Source organism: Ochlerotatus camptorhynchus, unplaced genomic scaffold (genome assembly GCF_037179485.1).
Source record: "Ochlerotatus camptorhynchus isolate MF236.1 unplaced genomic scaffold, CSIRO-AGI_Acam_v1.1 ptg000062l, whole genome shotgun sequence".
NCBI lineage: Eukaryota > Metazoa > Arthropoda > Insecta > Diptera > Culicidae > Ochlerotatus > Ochlerotatus camptorhynchus.
Window position 1 is genome coordinate 10634573 of NW_027040552.1, and position 19167 is coordinate 10653739.

At 38.7% G+C, this 19167-nt stretch overlaps 1 protein-coding gene across 1 annotated transcript in view; it reads right to left on the reverse strand.

Annotated features, from left to right (window-relative positions):
• CtBP (C-terminal binding protein) overlaps positions 1–6798 on the reverse strand; it is a 226384-nt gene extending 219586 nt beyond the window's left edge. Inside the window, exon 1 of the mRNA XM_065216357.1 lies at positions 6501–6798. The gene's annotated coding sequence lies outside the window, so the exon portion shown is untranslated. The remainder of the gene's footprint in view (positions 1–6500) is intronic.
• Positions 6799–19167: the final 12369 nt, after the last annotated feature.

Here is a 19167-nt window from a genome sequence, read left to right on the forward strand (position 1 = left end):
ATTGATCCTTAGTTGGCATTTTCGTCTTAGATACTCAATGTGGGATCTCCAGGTGCACTTGGAATCGAACTGCTGAATTTATGGATGGTCCCAAATTAGGGGCATTTAGGCTGACATTACATCCATTTCCCCTAAATAAATATGGCGTATTTTAAAGATCTCAGGTTAAAAAAAAACATGGCTCTTGTACACGGACAATATTTTAGGTTCTGACAATTTGAAGCATTGAATTATGATCAGAATGCCAAATAAATTGAGGAAACTATTCTAAAAGAATTCTCGGGATCATTCTAAAGGAACTGTGCACAGGCCAAATCCATAAACTTTGTCGGCCAAAATGCCCCTAATTTGGGCCCATACATAAGTTCAGCAATGGACTAAATTTTCAATAGCGACCAAAAACATCTATTAGTACCGTCCCAATGACGCGTTTATGTAGATAAAATTGATAAATAGCAGATTTTTAGCGATGGGCCCAATCTTAGATCCATAGGCCAACATTAGAGCCATTTCCCCTGAGTAAAAAATATTTGACTTACCTTCTGTGCAGTTGGGACAGATTATCACAATTTTCAGAATGTTATTAGCAAACGAATTTTACTCTGATGAACGCAAATGCAACGTACGTGTTGTACCATAACGCTCGAATGACAGTTAAAAACTGGTAATCAAGGGTTGATTTGGCATGTCAAAAACAAACAAACAAAACATGGTGGGTGGTTAGAATGCTATTAATAAAACATTGGTCAACTCACATGGATAAAACGGGATACAGATGACTGCTAGATGAAATGATAGTATTTTCCTTGGTATTTTCACTATAGTTTCATCATATTGAGGAGCCGTCTGCCCCTTTTTTCCTCTTTGAAGTTTGTGGATGGTTGAAATTGGGCTATTTTTGAGCTGATATTGTCTATAACATTTTCTGTTTTGCAGATGGGACCTTTTTATCTTAAGTAAAGTTGTGTATTTTATTGATCATTGAAAAGTTGCAGACAGGGCTGGCAAATGTCATTTTCAATGAAAGATTTCACGCGATATTTACAGAGATACTTCTGTCACTATCATCGGATGAGAAAACAATGATAGAGATTTTCTTCAAAATCTCATCGAATTTTTTGTCATGACAGAACGTGACAGTGTTGTGATCATCGTAATTACTAGCTTATTTATTGCTTTGAAAGTTACTTGTACCGAGGAAATCTTAATAATAAATTCACTCTACGGATTACATACGGTTACATTCTTAAATTAATCTAAATCAGTTAGAAATGTTGATGTCAAAACCACATAAGAATTATTCTCATGAATGCTTGATCGTTGAAAAATGACAAGAAAGCTTATGATAGGTAGTTTCGTCTCGTGATAGTGAGAGGACCTGTTTTCTCATTGTCACATGAAGGCCGTGATATTTACCAGCTCTGGTTGCAGAACATTACAGTCATCAAAAACAAATAATTTCGGAAATATTTTCAAAAAAATTATTGTTGAGGCCCTTCTATAAAAAAAAAACGCTTCATAACTCAAATTCACAAGCAGATAGAGACATGGCGTCTTCTATAAAGTTTTTAATTATGAAGCAACCTACAACTTAGCTGAAGATTATATATCTCTATCTGGTCAAACTAAAAAGTTAGATTTTGCAGCACCACCTGTGGTGAAGTTCCGAACTAAAACTTAACTTCATTCAAAAGGTCTTATCATTTATAAAAATTGTTCTCAAGACACCCTATTGAAAAAAAAAAACCACTATGAGAGGTGTTAATGAAAAAAGTTCATGGATTTCGCCTTTCGCACCACTGTGCTCTGGGGAGAATCCCAATAATTTCACTAAAAATCTAGGGTAGTTATGAGAAGTAGTTCAAGAAAATTTAGCGAATCAATAAAAAAAAGTCTTCTGCCATTTCTTGCTTCTTAATCCATCCAGTGGCGTTTCCTTAACCTCAATCTACCTGTGCACCAACTCTCAAAACATAAACAATTACCAAAATATTGCTTGCAATGGATAGATATCGAATAAGTGTATTTTGGTTGTTGGTTGTAAGTTGTAAGTTGGTGCACAGGTAAAAAGTGAGGCTATGGGACGCCACTGACTTCTATAATACTCATTTCCCTTCACAGAGTTCTTTTCAAAGTCTTCAAAAATTCTCTCTGGGAATCATTAGACAATGTCTGTATAACATTCCAGAAATTCTCAGCAGAAGACTCCAAAATCATTAAATTCATCCTTCGATTCTCTCGAATTAAAATTTATTTTTCTAATAATCCACCGAAGCATCATTTTCATATTTTTGTATTATATTCGGTTGAATTCTCTTTAGGATTCCCATGAACTTCTAATGCGAATTTTCCTTAAAATTCACTGAAAACTCTTTCAAACAAGACGATTTTTTTTTAAATGCTACCCTGTGGGAAAATATTACTGTTCGACACTTAAAAAAATTCAGACGTCATCATGTGTCTCACTCTTAATTTTTCGCTTATTGTGAAACCATCCATTTCATGTGTGAATCTTATGCTATGAATCATGCCTGAACACTATATGGATTTGAATTAAGACACATTTGGATTCTATGTGCCTCATTTGGTGATATCAATAGCTTTGCACATCATAGTTCAATATTCTACTTTAATCTTGGAGGCGAACCAGCCTAAGGCCGACAACATAGTAGAAGCGATTCGAAGCGATTCGATTCGTTGGCAATAAGCGGAGCGCTTGCGTGAAAGCACCCTCTATGAGCGTTCTATGGGAATCGCCCAAACCAGCCATAGTGAAAGCGATGCGAAGAGGTGTAAAGCGTTCAGCAAAGCGACAGAGCTGTTCGTGTTGTGTTTTGACGCCTTCGAACGCAAGTGGACTGATTCTAGTGAGGAATAACAAATTTGAACAAATATTTTGCACTGCGCGCGCGACTGTAATGTTTTCAAAAACGCTTTCACTATGTCATAGGTTGCTTCGCTTGCCGCTGCATTTCGCTTTGCCAATTGCTATCGCATCGAATCGCTTCGAATCGCTTCTACTATGTTGTCGGCCTAAGGCTGAAAGCCTCCTAAATAAAGCTAAATTAAATTATTCTACTTTACCGACTCTAAAAATGAATCGACAAATATATAAACAAACTGCCAGAGGCAAAAGCTTTCACATATCTTTTTAATGGGTCTGATTTGGGATTCGATCATGGACTGTTGAGGTGTGCTGCTGCCGGAGTCTTCGTTCGATCTCACTGTGCCACGGTTGTTCTTATATATGAGCGGGTTGATAGGATAAAGTCACAAGGCTTGTGACTTTATCCTTGTTTTCGATGTTTACCTTTCTAAGCAAGCAATTCACATCGCATTGAAATGCAAAACACTTTAAATCCATCTGTTTTGAACAGTAGTATGATTCAATGTGCAATACACTATACACGATAGATAGTGAAATTTTTTCAACATTTCCAAATTTGAAACACTATAAATTAACGTGTATAATACATTGAACCAAGGTGAAATACACTTTTTTTTTTTCCTTTGATTTGTTTTCCGTCGATCTTGTTTTCCGTGCTGAGCACCAATGCTACCGACGCCAGAGAAGCAGCTCCCACACCTGGACCCTACCTATCGACCCATCAACTCATGAACCGGGGACCAACGGCTTTACTTCCCTTCCGAAGGAAGGCGTGATCAGAGATGTTATGCCTCAGAACATCCCGGCGGCGCCGACTGGGATTGAACCCAGGCCTGCTGGGGTGAGAGGTAATCACGCTTACCACTACACCACCGGCGCCGCTGAGGTGAAATACACTTGTAGTAAATGTGATTGTGCATTTAAAAAATCAGGTCAACTAATAAGCAGACGCCTTGCAAAAAGTTAATGAAGATCATGTGTGAAATGAAATGTATAAGCGGCCACACATACCTTTTATGCATTTTATAGGACCTATGTGGTTTTTCTTATGGAATGTATAAGGCTAATGTTTTGGCAAAAATGTATAAGTGAAACACATGAATAAAATAATTGATTTTTGTTTAGTGTTAACTGCCAATAATACCATATCAGTCCCATTAGGAAAAAAGTAGGCATTGAGAATGGTAGTTGAAGTTACGAAGTGCAATTCCCATGTAAATGTTTGAAAAATCATAGTAAATTAATTTATATTTCTTTCAATTTGAAATCAGTAACAATGAAGATAGCATGTTTTATTATATCAGCGAAAAATATGGCGATTCAAAAAGCAGAACTGTAACTTGATCATTAGACGATTTATAGCGAATTCGTTTATTATCGGGGTTGGAACCAGTGCGAAACCGAACTTTTTGTCAGTGCGAACCTCAACCTGAGCTAGGTTTTAAAAACAAACGAGCAAACTGACGTTTGTCAGAAAACAAGCAGACCCAATCTTGATACCCGATCCAGGTTGGAACTGAATAATAAACGAATTCGCTATTAATTTCAGGATGGGGCTGATATGCGATTACTTTGATTAACGAGACACACTGACTTGATGTTGTTTTGACATTGTTCATGATCAAAGCCAGTAGTTTTATCGCGTAATAGATGCCAATTCAAGACCAACAATTGAAATGGCATTAAATCCATTTTGTAAACAAACCTTGTAAGGCCATTTTCTCGCGAACCGAAACCTTCATTCGCAAACCTAAACCACAATCGGGTAGAGGAGAATTTCCCCTACCTGTTCATTACGTTGGTTTGCCTTTGCGGACTTCGGTTCGCGAGAAAATGGCATTACATACAAAGTTTGTTTACAAAATGGAGTTAAGGCCATTTCAATTGTTGGTCTTGAGTTGATAGTGGATAGAGTTATCTTAAAATTTACGAAAATCCATATGGGACTGATATGCGATTATAGGCAGTAAACCCCTTACGATTTTCGATTGTGTGCATTTCTGAAAACCGCATAGTGGTCACTGAATTTAAGAAATTATATTCCTGGGTGCCCAACATATTTATCACGGATCGGACCGAATGTGATAAAGTGATCGATTGATAGAAGAAATTTGTTGAAAAAAATTGAGTCTAGGCCAGTTTTTACATTCTTGTAAACTTTTGGTGATGTTAGACTTAAACTTAACTAAAATTTTAAATATGACGTTATTTTTTTAAGATCTCAGATTGAACAAAACACGTAAATCTTGAAATAAGATACATTTTTAGGATTTGGAGGAGCTTCGATGAAAATGCCAATGCCAACAACTATATTTAAAGGTTCCCGGTTATTTCTCGGTTTAGTGGCCACCCTGTAAGCGTAATAGAGGGCGATTCGTCACACCTTACCAATGCATAAGGTATAGGAAAATGAGACGAGGTGGGGAAGGGTTATTTTTTGCACAAATTTGCGTGACGTACTCCTTTAACTCAATTTCCCATCAATATTTTAACGTCAATACTTTCAACAATATTTCTGTTGGTTCATCAATACAGGGGGCTGGTCCAGATTCCAAGACAATAACGACAACTTTCCTGATTACTGAATAAAAAAAAAAATCATATTACAAACTCTAAAGTGAACCCTACACGATTGCTTTTATTGACAATAATCGTATTGTCAATACATGCTATATTGACGTCAATATATCGAGATTGACAATATTTCTGAATTCACATCATCAATATTATTGTCAATAATTCCCCTTCGCGTCAATATATTGATGCGTGTGGGGTTTGCTTAACAGGTACATCTGGCAACCCGTCTTCATGCGCCCATCATGATCGGAACAAACAAGAGGAGGACCAACAGCGCGATTATCTCTTCGCATCGCACCACAACGAAAGATAGGTCGGCGGACCGGGAGGGGGCATGTGCATGAAGACCGAGCAGAACAAGAATGACGACGAGGACAGAAAGAAATCGAACCGAGTAGAAATTCCTGTCAACCCGCGCCATGGTACCACCGCAATCCTTATATAGGTTCCAATTTTGGCTGATATTATGAGTCTGCTGAGCTGACCCTCCCTTTATGCCTTCGCACACTTCCCTTGCGGATGGCTTGCGCGTGGTATTTTTTTTTTTCTTCTCCCTGCTTATTCGCGAGTATAGTTAACCACCACAGCTACTTACCTTTGTCTGTTCGGAGCGCGTTGTTGTTCAAATTCGAAATCCGGTTCACGGTAATCCAAACTGTGCGCTACGAATTCTTTTCATCGCTCTCTTTTTTCGTTCGTGCTGTGAACTGTCAATCACACACCGTTTTATTTTTCTTCTAGAAAATGCCAAAAGATAACCTTCACTCTTCTTTTTCATCCACTTTGTACGGTCACAGTTTTGTTTCTATTGCAGTAATTCAAAGAACACAACTTACGAACCCAATGTAGATTTTGAGTTTCCGCGATATTTTTCAACACAATCGGCTCGGGTACTTGCAACCAGAATTTCCCTCTTCCCTCGCAAGTGCACACACTTTTTCCCTCGAAAAAGAGTAATCCATAAACAAGCTATTTATGCAGGCAGCCAATGAAACACCATCATCATCAGCAGCAGCAACAGCAGCACCAAATTTACCTCAGCAGAAAAAAATCCTTCCAAAGCGGCTGTGGCGGTGGCGGCGGCACCGACGACCCGAAACTTTTCACCTGGAAAAAACGCCTCCCTCACTCGGAAAACACCTAATTTGCACTTAACCCGAGATGGGCTACACTTTGACAACACTTTCGAACCGGAACCGGTGCTAAAACCGTACGAAATTCGGACCTTTCGATCGGAAAAGAATCTCGCAAGAATTCACAAACTCACTCTCCCGGCAAAAAAGCGGCGTACGACGGATGACGGCGGCGAGACGAGAAAATGGACGCGTCCTCTTCCAGGCGGCGGCGGCGGCGGCGATCGGCGAATAATGAAACGAAGCAGTCAGAAGAGTCGAACTTTTTCAAATTGATTGTTTGGCTCTCGCTCACTCTGCCTTGTTGGAATGTAGGAATCACGCGCGGCGGCGAACTTAGCTCGCGGAGCTTTCTCTCCACTTTGCAATGTTGGTAGCAATGACAAATCGTGATGGCGGCTGTCAAGGTGAACGCATTTGGGTGGGAACGAATGCAAAAACAGAGCTGGTCGTTTTTACACTGAAACAAGATAATTGACCTTAGAGTGGCGAACATGAGAACTATCAAAATGATGATGGTTTCAACAGTTATACACAAATAGATATACGAGACAGAAAGTTTTTAAATTAATATTTAATATAGTTCAAATATATCTATGCATGTGGCCTCATAGCCTAGTCAGTAAAAGCACGGTATTACCAACAATCAATACGAAACTAACGATTTTAAATTGGCTCACTACTTGACTAGCCTATTGGTCCCAAGCAAACGATTAACGTACCCCATTCTAGTAGAAATTTTAGTACTACACTATGTTTGTTTTGATTCGATATGAAAGTTTGACAGATAAAATGAGGGGTTAGTGGATTTTTCTATGTTTCGAGGGGTAAATCGATTAACTTGGGACCGAAGAGAGTACCAGAGCTGAGCCAAAAAGTTGAGCACGTTTCTTCGGGACCTTCTAGTCTTAGAGTTACCTCTATGGTATTACCAAGCCGGAGGCTGCGGGTTCGATTCCATAGAGGTAACGATTCGAGGGAATCTTTCGGGTTGGATATTTTCTCGACTTCCCTGGGCATAGAGTATCATTGTGCTTGCCACACAATATACAAATTCATGCATTGGTAATTGGTATCGAAAGCTCTCAATTAATAACTGTGGAAGTGCATTTAGAACACTAAGTTGAGAGCACACAATAAGCTAATATGCGCTAAGCAATAAGCTTGAAATGCGAATAAGAAGAAGAAGAATCATGTGAAATTGATGTGATTGAAAGAGTTTCTTGAGCTAAATTATGTGTGGATGAATTCTGGATCGTTTGAGTGTTGAGTTTTGATTCCGCTATGTGTGTTTTGAGTTTGAAATTTGGCTGATCGCAGCCAATAATCGGGATTGATGATGAAAGCAATGAAAGCACCGATGCAATGAAAGTGCCAGCCCTACAAGGATGAACATGATATGGAAGAAGAGTTCAAGAGCAAATTTTCATTATGTCGTAAGTAACATTCGCACCGATCCGAGAAAAATAAAGTTTTGTTTTGATGACCGAAAAGTTATTCCTATTTCCAATTAAACACATATAATCTCAAAGTGATAGCAATGTTTAACATATTTAGGCTCTGAACCATTTGACGAATTATTTTAACTTTTGGTTAAAATTTGACAGATGGAAAGTTATCGATTAACCCTGCTATCCGAGCGTGGTTACTTCTGACAGACAAGAAGTTAAATTTTGACAACTGTGGCTCGAAAACCGGTCGATCGACAGCACGGGGATTTTCGAACATAAGAAATAACTTTCGAAATGTCACTTTTAACCACGAGTTGAATTTAACTCGGCAAATGGTTCACAGCCTTAGCCGGGTTTTAATCATACAAAGGCAAGGGGTAGGTCACTCCACACATCTATCTTGAGTCATCTTTTTTGTCAGTGTGCCGCAAGTTTGCCGCAGGTTTGCCGATTGTGCCGGTCATAGAGCAAGCTGCGATTGTTTGTAAAATACCCATCCCGGCAACCCGGTATTTCTGACACCTTGAATGTTTTGGTTTGAAATGAGGAAATTGAGGATGACGCGGGAAATGGCGGGTATGCGAAATTTTGGTGTTTTGTGTTCATATGATAATAAAAGTCCTGTGTTTTAGGATTTTATAATGCCCGAGATAATGCCCTCAAATGCAGACCAAAACCCTAGCCTTTCGTGATGTGAAAAGCAACGGTCTATTAGTGGCCGGAAAGAGTTGGAACCAGTAGTGAACATTGTTAGAGACCGACTATAGAGGATGATGAATAGCCTTCTGTAGTTTGTTTTGTGTGAGTTGCAGCATCACTTGAATTAAGCGAGGAATTAAGGGAATTAATGAGGTCTGATTAACCACCTCTTTCTCTTGAGCCCACTCTAGAACCTACATTTCGAATTCAAATCTATTAGTGAACTGCTGGTCTGAGTTCCTCAAATATATTCAATTAGAGGATGTTCCTGCATATACAGTCAAACAGCACTTGCTTTGAACAACTTCAATTACAGTTGTCCAGCAGTGCTCCCATTTTATTTACAACAATCCAATGCCTACGAGATTGTGCCAAAGGTTTGCCGATGGATGTTCCCAAGCTGTGCCGAATCTAATTTCGGCACAAAGTGCTGAGTGACTTACCCCTTGTACAAAGGCAAATCGCTAGCTTTCATGCTAATAAATACTGGTTTTTGAGTCAAAAGTTATTATACCAACAATCAATACGAAACTAACGATTTTAAATTGGCTCACCACTTTAGTAGCCTATTGGTCCCAAGCAAACGATTAACGTACCCTATTCTAGTCGAAATTCTAGTACTACGCAATGTTTGTTTTGATTCGCTATGAAAGTTTGACAGATAAAATGAGGGGTTATTGGTTTTTCCTATGTTTCGAGGGGTGATTCGACAAGCTTGGGACCGAAGTTAGTACCAGAGGTGAGCCAAAAAGTTGAGCACGTTTCTTTGGGACCTACTTGTCTTAGAGTTACCTCTATGATTATACTATGAACGACACTTCAGGATTATCCCATTTTTACCCAAACCTCTCATATAATTTTCAACGTGCACAAAATTTCAATCCATCCTATCTATTCTTTCTATTCCCAACTTATCCCTTCTGCATGCACACAAATTGTCAAGCAAGCCGTGCAGTTTCTCGAAGTTTTCAGGTCGACCGCGAAGCACTCTGCCATACTCACTGTCAGTTTACAACACTCTCCACAACAAACACCACGTGACCATGCCGGTAAAAAATCGGTGCGAAAACTAAAAAAAGATGACGGACCATTCGTCTATAATCGGTCTCGGGGGCAAAAAACCTCAAGTGCATCACGGAGGAGACGGCAACGCACATCCATTTCCCGGACTCAAACCGATCGAATTCGACGAATAAGAGCCCGGGTCTCTGTGTGTTGTAGCATGGAAGTAACCGAACAGGCGCGAAGCAACTGTTGATTTCGTTCGAACTGCTGATTCTAGCCCCGGGAAAAGCCTTACCAATGAAACCCCCTACGACAAGCAGGTGGAAAAGGAATTCAGGTCGTTTTTTCCACTCGGCCCAAGTTTTACTCGTCTCTGCTGCTGGTCAAGGGTTCGGATAAGAAAGAGCTAATGGTGAAGTAAGACACCCACCGGGTGATGTATTTCTGTGCGAGAATATTGCGGATCAAATTCCCGTCCAAATACAGCTGGGAATATTAACTGGAACCTTGTAATCCATCACCATCACCCGTTCATCCTACTGTGCAGTTTCGACCTTTTCGGTGCGGAACCGTTTTCTGCACTTGAGCTGTGAGCTTTGATTATTATAGTTGGGCGGTGTCCCGAGCGGTGTCTATTAATTCCGTTTCGCTAAAAATCAATATGTTTGACCCCCCCTCCTTTGGAACAAAACGGTACACTGAAAATGACCCCCCTATATTTATTACGCAACGCTCTATAAACCCCCCTCCCCCGCCGTTTCATTTAATTAATGTATGATTTCGTTTTGTATTTTTTTTTTATTTTTAGGTAATTAATTATATTATTAATATTCAAAACAAAAGATCAGCGTACCATCGTGTACCTCCTTTTCAAAAGTTCAAGATAGCAAAAATCTCAATTTATAAAATTAAAACAGATCCATTTTGTAAAGCAAGATTTAGTGATGATAGCCTTCGTTGTCGTTGCCAAAAGCGTCAAAAAAGACCTGTATTTTCAAACTTTACATCAAGAAACGAAAAAAAAACAAAATGTTCTCTTTTTTACGCAACGCAAAGCTTTACTACTCCTCCCCTATGTATAATTCGTAACGATATAGGTGACCCCCTCTCCCCCTATAAGTGTTACGTAATTCATGGACGCTTCATTGCAGCAAATTTTTCTTCTTTTTACACCTATCCTCTTCGCGTTCAGACTCGTATCCCTCTGAAATTTTTTAACATCCCTCACATCACATCAATTGCCTGATCTATTCCCATCTATTTTTTCTATCCCTGCTCTATTTTCGTCAACACAACACACTCAAAAAAATCCCATCAATTATGTTTTTCCCCGAAAATCCCAAGTAATTACTAGACTGAAAAAATACATCCAAATGAGTGTCGTCCCCCCTGGGTCTGTATTAAGATTAAAAAATCTGTATAATACAGATAAATCTGTATAAATGGCAGCGCTGATTGCTAGGATATATGAGAGCGTGTTAGTGAATATCCGAGGAAAATACATAACAAATCGATGTCAAACTCATTTTGACAGATCTACTTTCATACAATTTTTAGGTTAGCCAGAGGAAAATAATAAACAACTTTACACGGCCTTGCTCCCGCTAGTGTGCGTGCGTTAAACGTCACTAATCTCTATAGCAACTTTTCTCCCGCGCTGCTATTGCGCTGCTAAATTTGGTAGCGCGCTTCTCACCGAGAAGCCGACTGCTATTTTAGTTACTCGTATGGCAACCCCCGATACGGTAGCTGCGCTATGATGAGGGCTGCTAAAATGAGTTTAGCAGCGTACTGTTACGGTTGCTCTTAGATCGCATAACTTTCCAAAGTGAATTCAGATCTAATCGAGGATCTAATTGGGTGGAGTTATAAACATATTCAAATCTGCATTAAAAATGGAAACGTAATCATAAAAATGCATCAATTTTGGTGAACTGGAGCTATTACAAATAAGTGTGATTACATTAGCAAAAATCATCACCTTAGCGCCCCTCGGTGGGTCTTTATATGGGAGCACGCTGTCAACTAATAGTGTCAAATATTAATATTTCTAATCTTGATTTAAAAATCGAGATGAATGTCTATGGGATCGATAAAAATATCGTTGTGTTCAGAAAACGAAGATGATGTACATAGCAAAATGTGTAATTCAAAAAGCAGAAACAATATTACATCAATTGGGTTCTTTAAAGGTTATAGAGGTAAATGCATATTCGTAATCTGCATTAAAAATGGAACCTAAACCCAAAATTTCATCAATTTTGGTACACTGGAACTATTTTAAATAAGTACAATTAAATTTGCAAAAATCACCTTATTAGGGCCCCTCGGTGTTACTTTGTATGGGAACGAGCTGTCAGTTTGTTAGTTTAGTGTCAAACAGTGTAGTTACTATTCTGCTTTAAATCCTGATTTAAAAATTAAGATGAAAGTATTTGGGTTCGAAAAAAATATCGCTGTGCTCAGAAAACGAAGCTCTCCCAGATGATGTATAAAAACCGATAAATTTTTCGAAATTAAAGAACCCAATTGATGTAATTTTATTCGCAAAATCAATGTACTACACCAATCCGTGATTACCTCTCACCCCAGCAGGCCTGGGTTCAATCCCAGTCGGCGCCGCCGGGATGTTCTGAGGCATAGCATCTCTGATCACGCCTTCCTTCGGATGGGAAGTAAAGCCGTTGGTCCCCGGTTCATGAGTTGATGGGTCGATAGGTAGGGTCCAGGTGTGTGGGAGCTGCCTTCCTGGCACGTCGGTAGCATTGGTGCTCAGCACGGAAAACAAGATCGACGGAAAAAACAAACCAAAGGAAAAAAAAAATGTACTACACCACAGAGAACAGACGTCCAACTTCGGTCATAAACTAGTGAAAAGATATGTGGGAACGTTGCCGTTACGTGGCGCTAGCATCTCCTGATATCCTCTATAAATTTTCCACTTTCCACCGATTTGGCGCTAGTATCGATAAATTTTCTGTTGAAAATTGTCACTTAGCGCTACCAACACTTAGTGTCTAGTGTAAATTGTGCAGCTCCAGCGCCGTCAGGTTGTCAAAGAGGGTTTTTAAGTGAGAAAGTCACCATTAGTGGCGCTTAAGTCAAATAGGAATCTTTACACTAGTTTTTAGGGACATTTTGTTCAAGGCTCAACGTCTGTTCTCATCGTTTACGCATTTAACGATTGGTTTGAATGTTGTCGTTTCCGCAAACTACTCGCCGCACCGCTCCCTAATAAAATTGTTATGGTTATTTTGCTTAACGACGTGTATCGGGTATCATCCAAACCATTTGCGGAATAGTTCTATTATTTGGGTTATCGTTAGTTTATGGTTATTTTTTATTAGGGCTGGCATCGGATCATTTTGACGTTTCTATATATTCGGTTTTTCTTGCATGCAACATTGTTTGCGAATCAGCAAGCAAGCTTGTTTTCCACGAGAAGCCCACAAGATTTCGATACTGAAGTCCTATATTTCGAATATAATTTTATTCAAAGAGTTACGTTTGTTGAGCTGGATTCCGGATCCATCTTCGGTTTTGCCACTCTCGGGTCGCTTTCTGTTGAGTTGAGCAAAGCTGAGGCAACTTTTTCCGAATGTAACAAGAAGGAAATAAAAAGACGTGATACGCTAAAAACCGTTTACCCGAATCCTATATTATTGAATTTAATTCAAACATAAATATTTAAGTTTTATACCCCGTTCTCATTACGCTCTATATCACGTGATATAGCGAGATGATATCGATATCATGTGAAAGTGTTCACACTACGTTGAGATGATACAGGTTGACGTTTATTGACAATCAGAAATCAAAACAAAATTTGACGTATCTTGTGCTGTTCTTTATCAAAGATTTCAATTATTTTGATGCTTTCAGTGCCTCGCACAGTATCAACGGATTTAAAAAAATGAAGAGTAGCAAGCGCAATCTGAAAATCATTTTGGCTCATCATATACGACGACTTAATTCACTTCGCGAATTGCTTCGTATGGTTTCTATGCGAGAGGCATTGTTTAAGCGGATGCGGAAGCAGCATATTCGTCGAGTACTGGAACTGCAAAGCAAAACACTTGCATTATCGGAGCAGCTGGCACGAAGTAGTGGAATCAGATCAGTTTGGACGAAGGTAAGATATTTTTGTGATAATTGATCTTAAGAAACTATTAGAGATTGTTTCCAGAATCGCACGTGCCAATTCTTTGAAAATGATGCGCAGCTAAATGGTGAACCGTTCTTTAAGGAAAACTTTCGGATGACAAAGGCGTGTTTTTACATCATTTGTACGAAAGTTCAAGGGATGTCACGACAGGATACAACTCTACGGAAATGTATACCACTTGAGAAGAGAGTGGCTATTGCACTTTATGCACTTGGTTCATCAGCCGAATACCGAACCATTGCAAATCTTTTCGGTGTGGGAAAATCGACGGTATGCCAAATCTTACTAGAGTTTTGTGAGGAAGTTTGGAGCAGTATGCGGCATGAGTATATGGATTCATTTCCACTTCAAAAAGATCGAATTCAAGAATGTGTGGATGGTTTCGGCGAGTTAGGATTTCCTCAATGCTACGGAGCAATTGGTAAGGTTATATTATCAAACTATTGTTACAGATATTTATGTGATACTTCTGGGGATTTATTTTCATTATTGGATTGCTGATGTTCAATATTAGCTGATATTGGATTGATTAGTCGGTAATTGAATAATTGGAGTGTCGATGATGCCATATTGAAGTTTGTCCAAACGCAGAAGATGCTTTAGACCACCATAACTACAAAGGATGGTATTCTGTAGTGTTGTTTGCCTGCGTTGACTACAGATATTATCCTGTGAGAAAATAGCTTGAAACATTTTGTAAAATATATTTTTTTGCAGATACCGATTTCAATATATCAGTGTTGGAAGCCCCGGTTGGTGCAACGATTCAACAATATTTGAAACGTCCAATTTGAAGAAGGCGTTACTCTCTTCAAATTTGAATCAGTATTCAACGCAATTGTGTGGAGTAGATGTACCCGTTTTGTTGATCGGTGACTCCGCGTTTCGATTGTCCAACATGGTGATGAAACCATATTCGTTTCGTGCTGGGACGGGACTTGACAAACGGGTAGCGATTTCGAGCCAATTTTCTGTCAAATCCGAGCCAGTTTCTGATTGGTCGGTTTGACAGTAGCAATCGTGGAATAAAAAGGATAGAGGGATCGCATCAATCTGGCTGGCAGTGATGCCGGAATCAATGTTGACGTCAATGGCGTTGTTATTTGTATATATTTACGAAAGGCCGAAAGGTGAGTTGAAAAATTGAGTGCACTGCGTGTTTTAAGCTATGGATATTGTTGTTTGTTTATGGTTAATTTTATTGTGTTGAGCAAAAATGATGCTCAAGCGTCTAGACTGCGGTAGAAACTCCGGATAAAATCCAAATTTAAAATAGAAAAATATTTTACATTCATGGCATCATTGGTCTACTCCTTCAAACACTACGCGCAACTTTCCGAAGGGCATTCTTCAAAAACATTAAGAAGAGTGAGAAGCTCGATTGTCACGTCCCGTCCCGGGTTTCGTGCAGATGCGCCACCAAAACAAAAATGCTTCAACTATGCGTTATCAAAAGCTCGTCGGGTTGTGGAAAACGCATTTGGCCACCTGAAAGCCAGATTTCGACGCATCGGAAAAGGCCTTGACAACCATATTGATAAAGTTCCACTGATAATCAAATGTTGCTGTGTTCTCCACAATTTTTTGAACGAGAATAGCGATGTTGTCAATCAGCAATGGTTACAACAGTTGCAGGAAAAAGAAACCATTCATCAGAAACAACAACCGGAAGAAGTTGTTACGCTGTCGGACACTGATCCCATGGCACATTTGATTCGAGAGTCAATTGCTAATTATTTGAGTGAGTACTTGTCTTTCTTGTCTGTCCCGGTGTGTGCCAAAAATCATTATTTTAAAATTTGCAAGTATACTTGACAAACATTAACAAAAACTGAGCAAAAAGTACTCAATTGTTGCAGTATGCAACATGAGAACATACTAAAGAAGTGGTTTACACTATAGACACTGTATATAGACTGGACAACGTTAGGTGGATGAATTTAAGTATTTATTGCTCCAATTTATGAATTTAATTAGATAAAAATTTTATGAGAGCATCATTCAGTTCTTTAGAACTGTTTGTCATTTCTCGAAGAAGATCATTTCTATCTTCTTCAAGTTTCAAAAGTTTTTCATCGGTTTCCTTGGATCTCCGCAGCTCATCTTCTAAGGTCAAATTAGATTTTCTGATCTCTTGTAGAATCTCTTGCTGCATGCTAACGGTCTTTTTCCTTTTCGCAGCTGAACGTTCCGGTCCTGTCGAAGCCAACGGGGAATTCTCAGCATACGATCCACTTGCATCACCTGAATCATAGTCCACCGCTTGGGTTGAAAATGATTCCTCCTGAATCCATTCTTCACGGGTATCTGTAATTAGTGATTGCTTTTGAATTTGAAACTACAAATAAAAAATAAACATACCGTAATCATCTGAAATACTGTCCTCAATCACTTTCTCAACATTATGGATTTTGAAGCTCCCTAAAATCCTATGGATCCGATTATAATATGGCCACACCGAAGGCGAGCCTCCGGAGGGACCGATGGTGGTTTTTTCTTTCCTGGAAAACAAATTAATTGGTTTGTTTTAGTATTCAACTATAAAAATTAAGGTAAAACTTAAAGAATTGGTAAGAACTATAATAGGGAAATAATCGATTCTCTATGTTATCTATAGCCTGGCTTGATTATCAGTTCTGGGTGCATGAACTGTTGCTTTTGATATTGTGTTACATGACTCACTAACGAATATATCAATATTTGAGAAAGAAGAAAATATGCCCATAGATTTTCAGTTATTATTTTTAATATTTTAACTATTAAGTCAATTCAACTAATAACAAATTTAGACATTTAAAAAGGGCCTATCATCTTTTGTAAACAACATTTCTAGATAAACATTTCAAAAGGTCCTATCTGCATTGATCGATTCTCTTCATCGACTTTCTCTTCCATTAATAACTCAACTTCAAAAGCATTCCCTCCTGTATTCAACGTTCGAAGCACAAGATAGAAACTTCTGCTATCAAACTGTGTGGCGAAAATAGCAACAAATGTATTTGCATAGGCGTGGTTATCAAAAGAGAAAGTCGATGAAGAGAATCGATCAAAGCAGATAGGACCATTTGAAATGTTCATCAAGATTTGTAAAACTCCTTATGCGTAAATAGAAGCTTGCCTATGCAAACCAACAACACCATTCAGACTACAGAGTTATAACATGTTATAACGGTTTTCAAGTAATTTCAACACAGAAAACACCATCAAGAAAGCGCTATAACATGTTACAACTCTCCAGTCTGGACGGCGTTTTAGTGGAAATTCTCCTCTTCGTGATAGAGTTTGTAGTTTGTGCTAGGCCCTATTCAAATGATACGCGAGAGTTTTGAAGTACTCGTACGTTCATCTTGTGCCAAACATCTGACAAGAAATATAAGATCCGTACTAGCTGTTGATTCACATCAGGGTATTGAAAAATAATTTGTCCAACAGGAATTCACAACATCACTGGAAAGAACATTAACATTTTAATACTGTCAACTATCTACAACTCGAAGTCCAGAAACTCGATATCAAGTTATACTACCATAGCAAAAATAAATGTCATGGCTAATGGAAAACCGCTTTTGGATGGGATTGTTATTCTATAGCTCGATGGTCCGTTCTCGATGAGAAAGCACGCATTGCATAGTAGGTATATGCAGGGAACTCCATTTGTATTGCTTGAGATTGGACCAATATTCCATAAAAGTAGTAGTACACATGCACATATATATTTTTGTTCCTGAAAACTCGAGAAATTTGCGATGTATTAAAAAAAATCGGGATGTGCTTTGAGAATTCCCGCGAAACATTTAACAAGGGATGTTTTACTTCGTGGAACTTGCATGTCACCATGTAGTCACTGCTATCCGATGGTGTTTGTCTCGGTGTTTGTAATATCGAACTAATTCAGTAACCTATCTATAGATACGTTACTGAATTAGTTCGATATTACAAACACCGAGACAAACACCATCGGATAGCAGCGAGGATAGCAGTGACTACATGGTGACATGCAAGTTCCACGAAGTAAAACATCCCTTGTTAAATGTGTATACACATTATCTAATCCCAGTCAAAGCGAATCTTTTCCGTAAATTTATTTTTTTAACTTTCTATATTCTTCATCTTTACTTATTGCATGAGATGTGCACCCGGTATATTTAGTCAATTTTTCTTTTTGTCCTCAGCAGCATCTTTCTGTAAAGTCCTTAAACGCAGTATTACCACAAACGAAGTGATACAACCATAGAGGTAACTCTAAGACCACTGGGTCCCGAAGAAAATCATTATTATTTTTGGCTCACTCAGTACCACAACAACGGTCCCAAGCAGTCCCAAGCTATTTCACTCACCCCTGCATGTTCTGCATGAATCCACACACCCCTGATGTTATCTGTCAAACTTTCATAGCGAATCAAAACAAACATAGTGTAGTAATAGAATTTCAACTAGAATAGGGTACGTTAATCGTTTGCTTGGGACCAATAGGCTACTAAAGTGGTGAGCCAATTTAAAATCGTTAGTTTCGTATTGATTGTTGATACAACCTTTCCTAAGTAAATTCACTTAATTTGCACTTTCATCTTAGTGAAAATCGCACATACACAGAAAAAAAAGTTGTTGAATATTACTTCCAAACTGCTGCAACCAGGTCAATGCATCGGTTGTGTAATACAACGTTGTACGATGTACATCGATTTTGCGAACAAAATTACATTCATTGATGTAATATTGTATCTGCTTTTTGCTATTACATCATTATTTCATACATCAGCTTGAATTACATTGATCGATGTTACATTTTTTTTTGCTGTGTATTTACCATTTTCTGAAAAATGCAGCTGCGCAGGAGGTAACCTCTCCCTGTGGGTGCAAACTTGTTATGCATAATTTGTCATGAAAACATCTCCGATCCATACCGAAATAATAACAAATAGTTTTCTTACACGATTCAAGCAAAAGTTTCCACGGGAAATTACAAGTTTTTCGTTATGGACCGATTTGTCCCAAAAAGCGTCTGTTTTACTTGGAATATTTGGAAACTATCCTCCTTCTAGTAGTTCTCACTTCGAAATGTAGGGGGCGAAAGCTTGGAAAAGTTTCACTGCAAGGCGCCAATTGGTTTTCCTAATATTCGGGAAGTTTTTTCCTGGAAAATTTAGCTCACTTTTGAGAGAATCCACTTTTAACAAAATTGAATCGACTCGACTCAATTTTGAGTTAGTCCGGTCGTCCGTGTTGACAAAAACCCTTTCGATGCGTTGG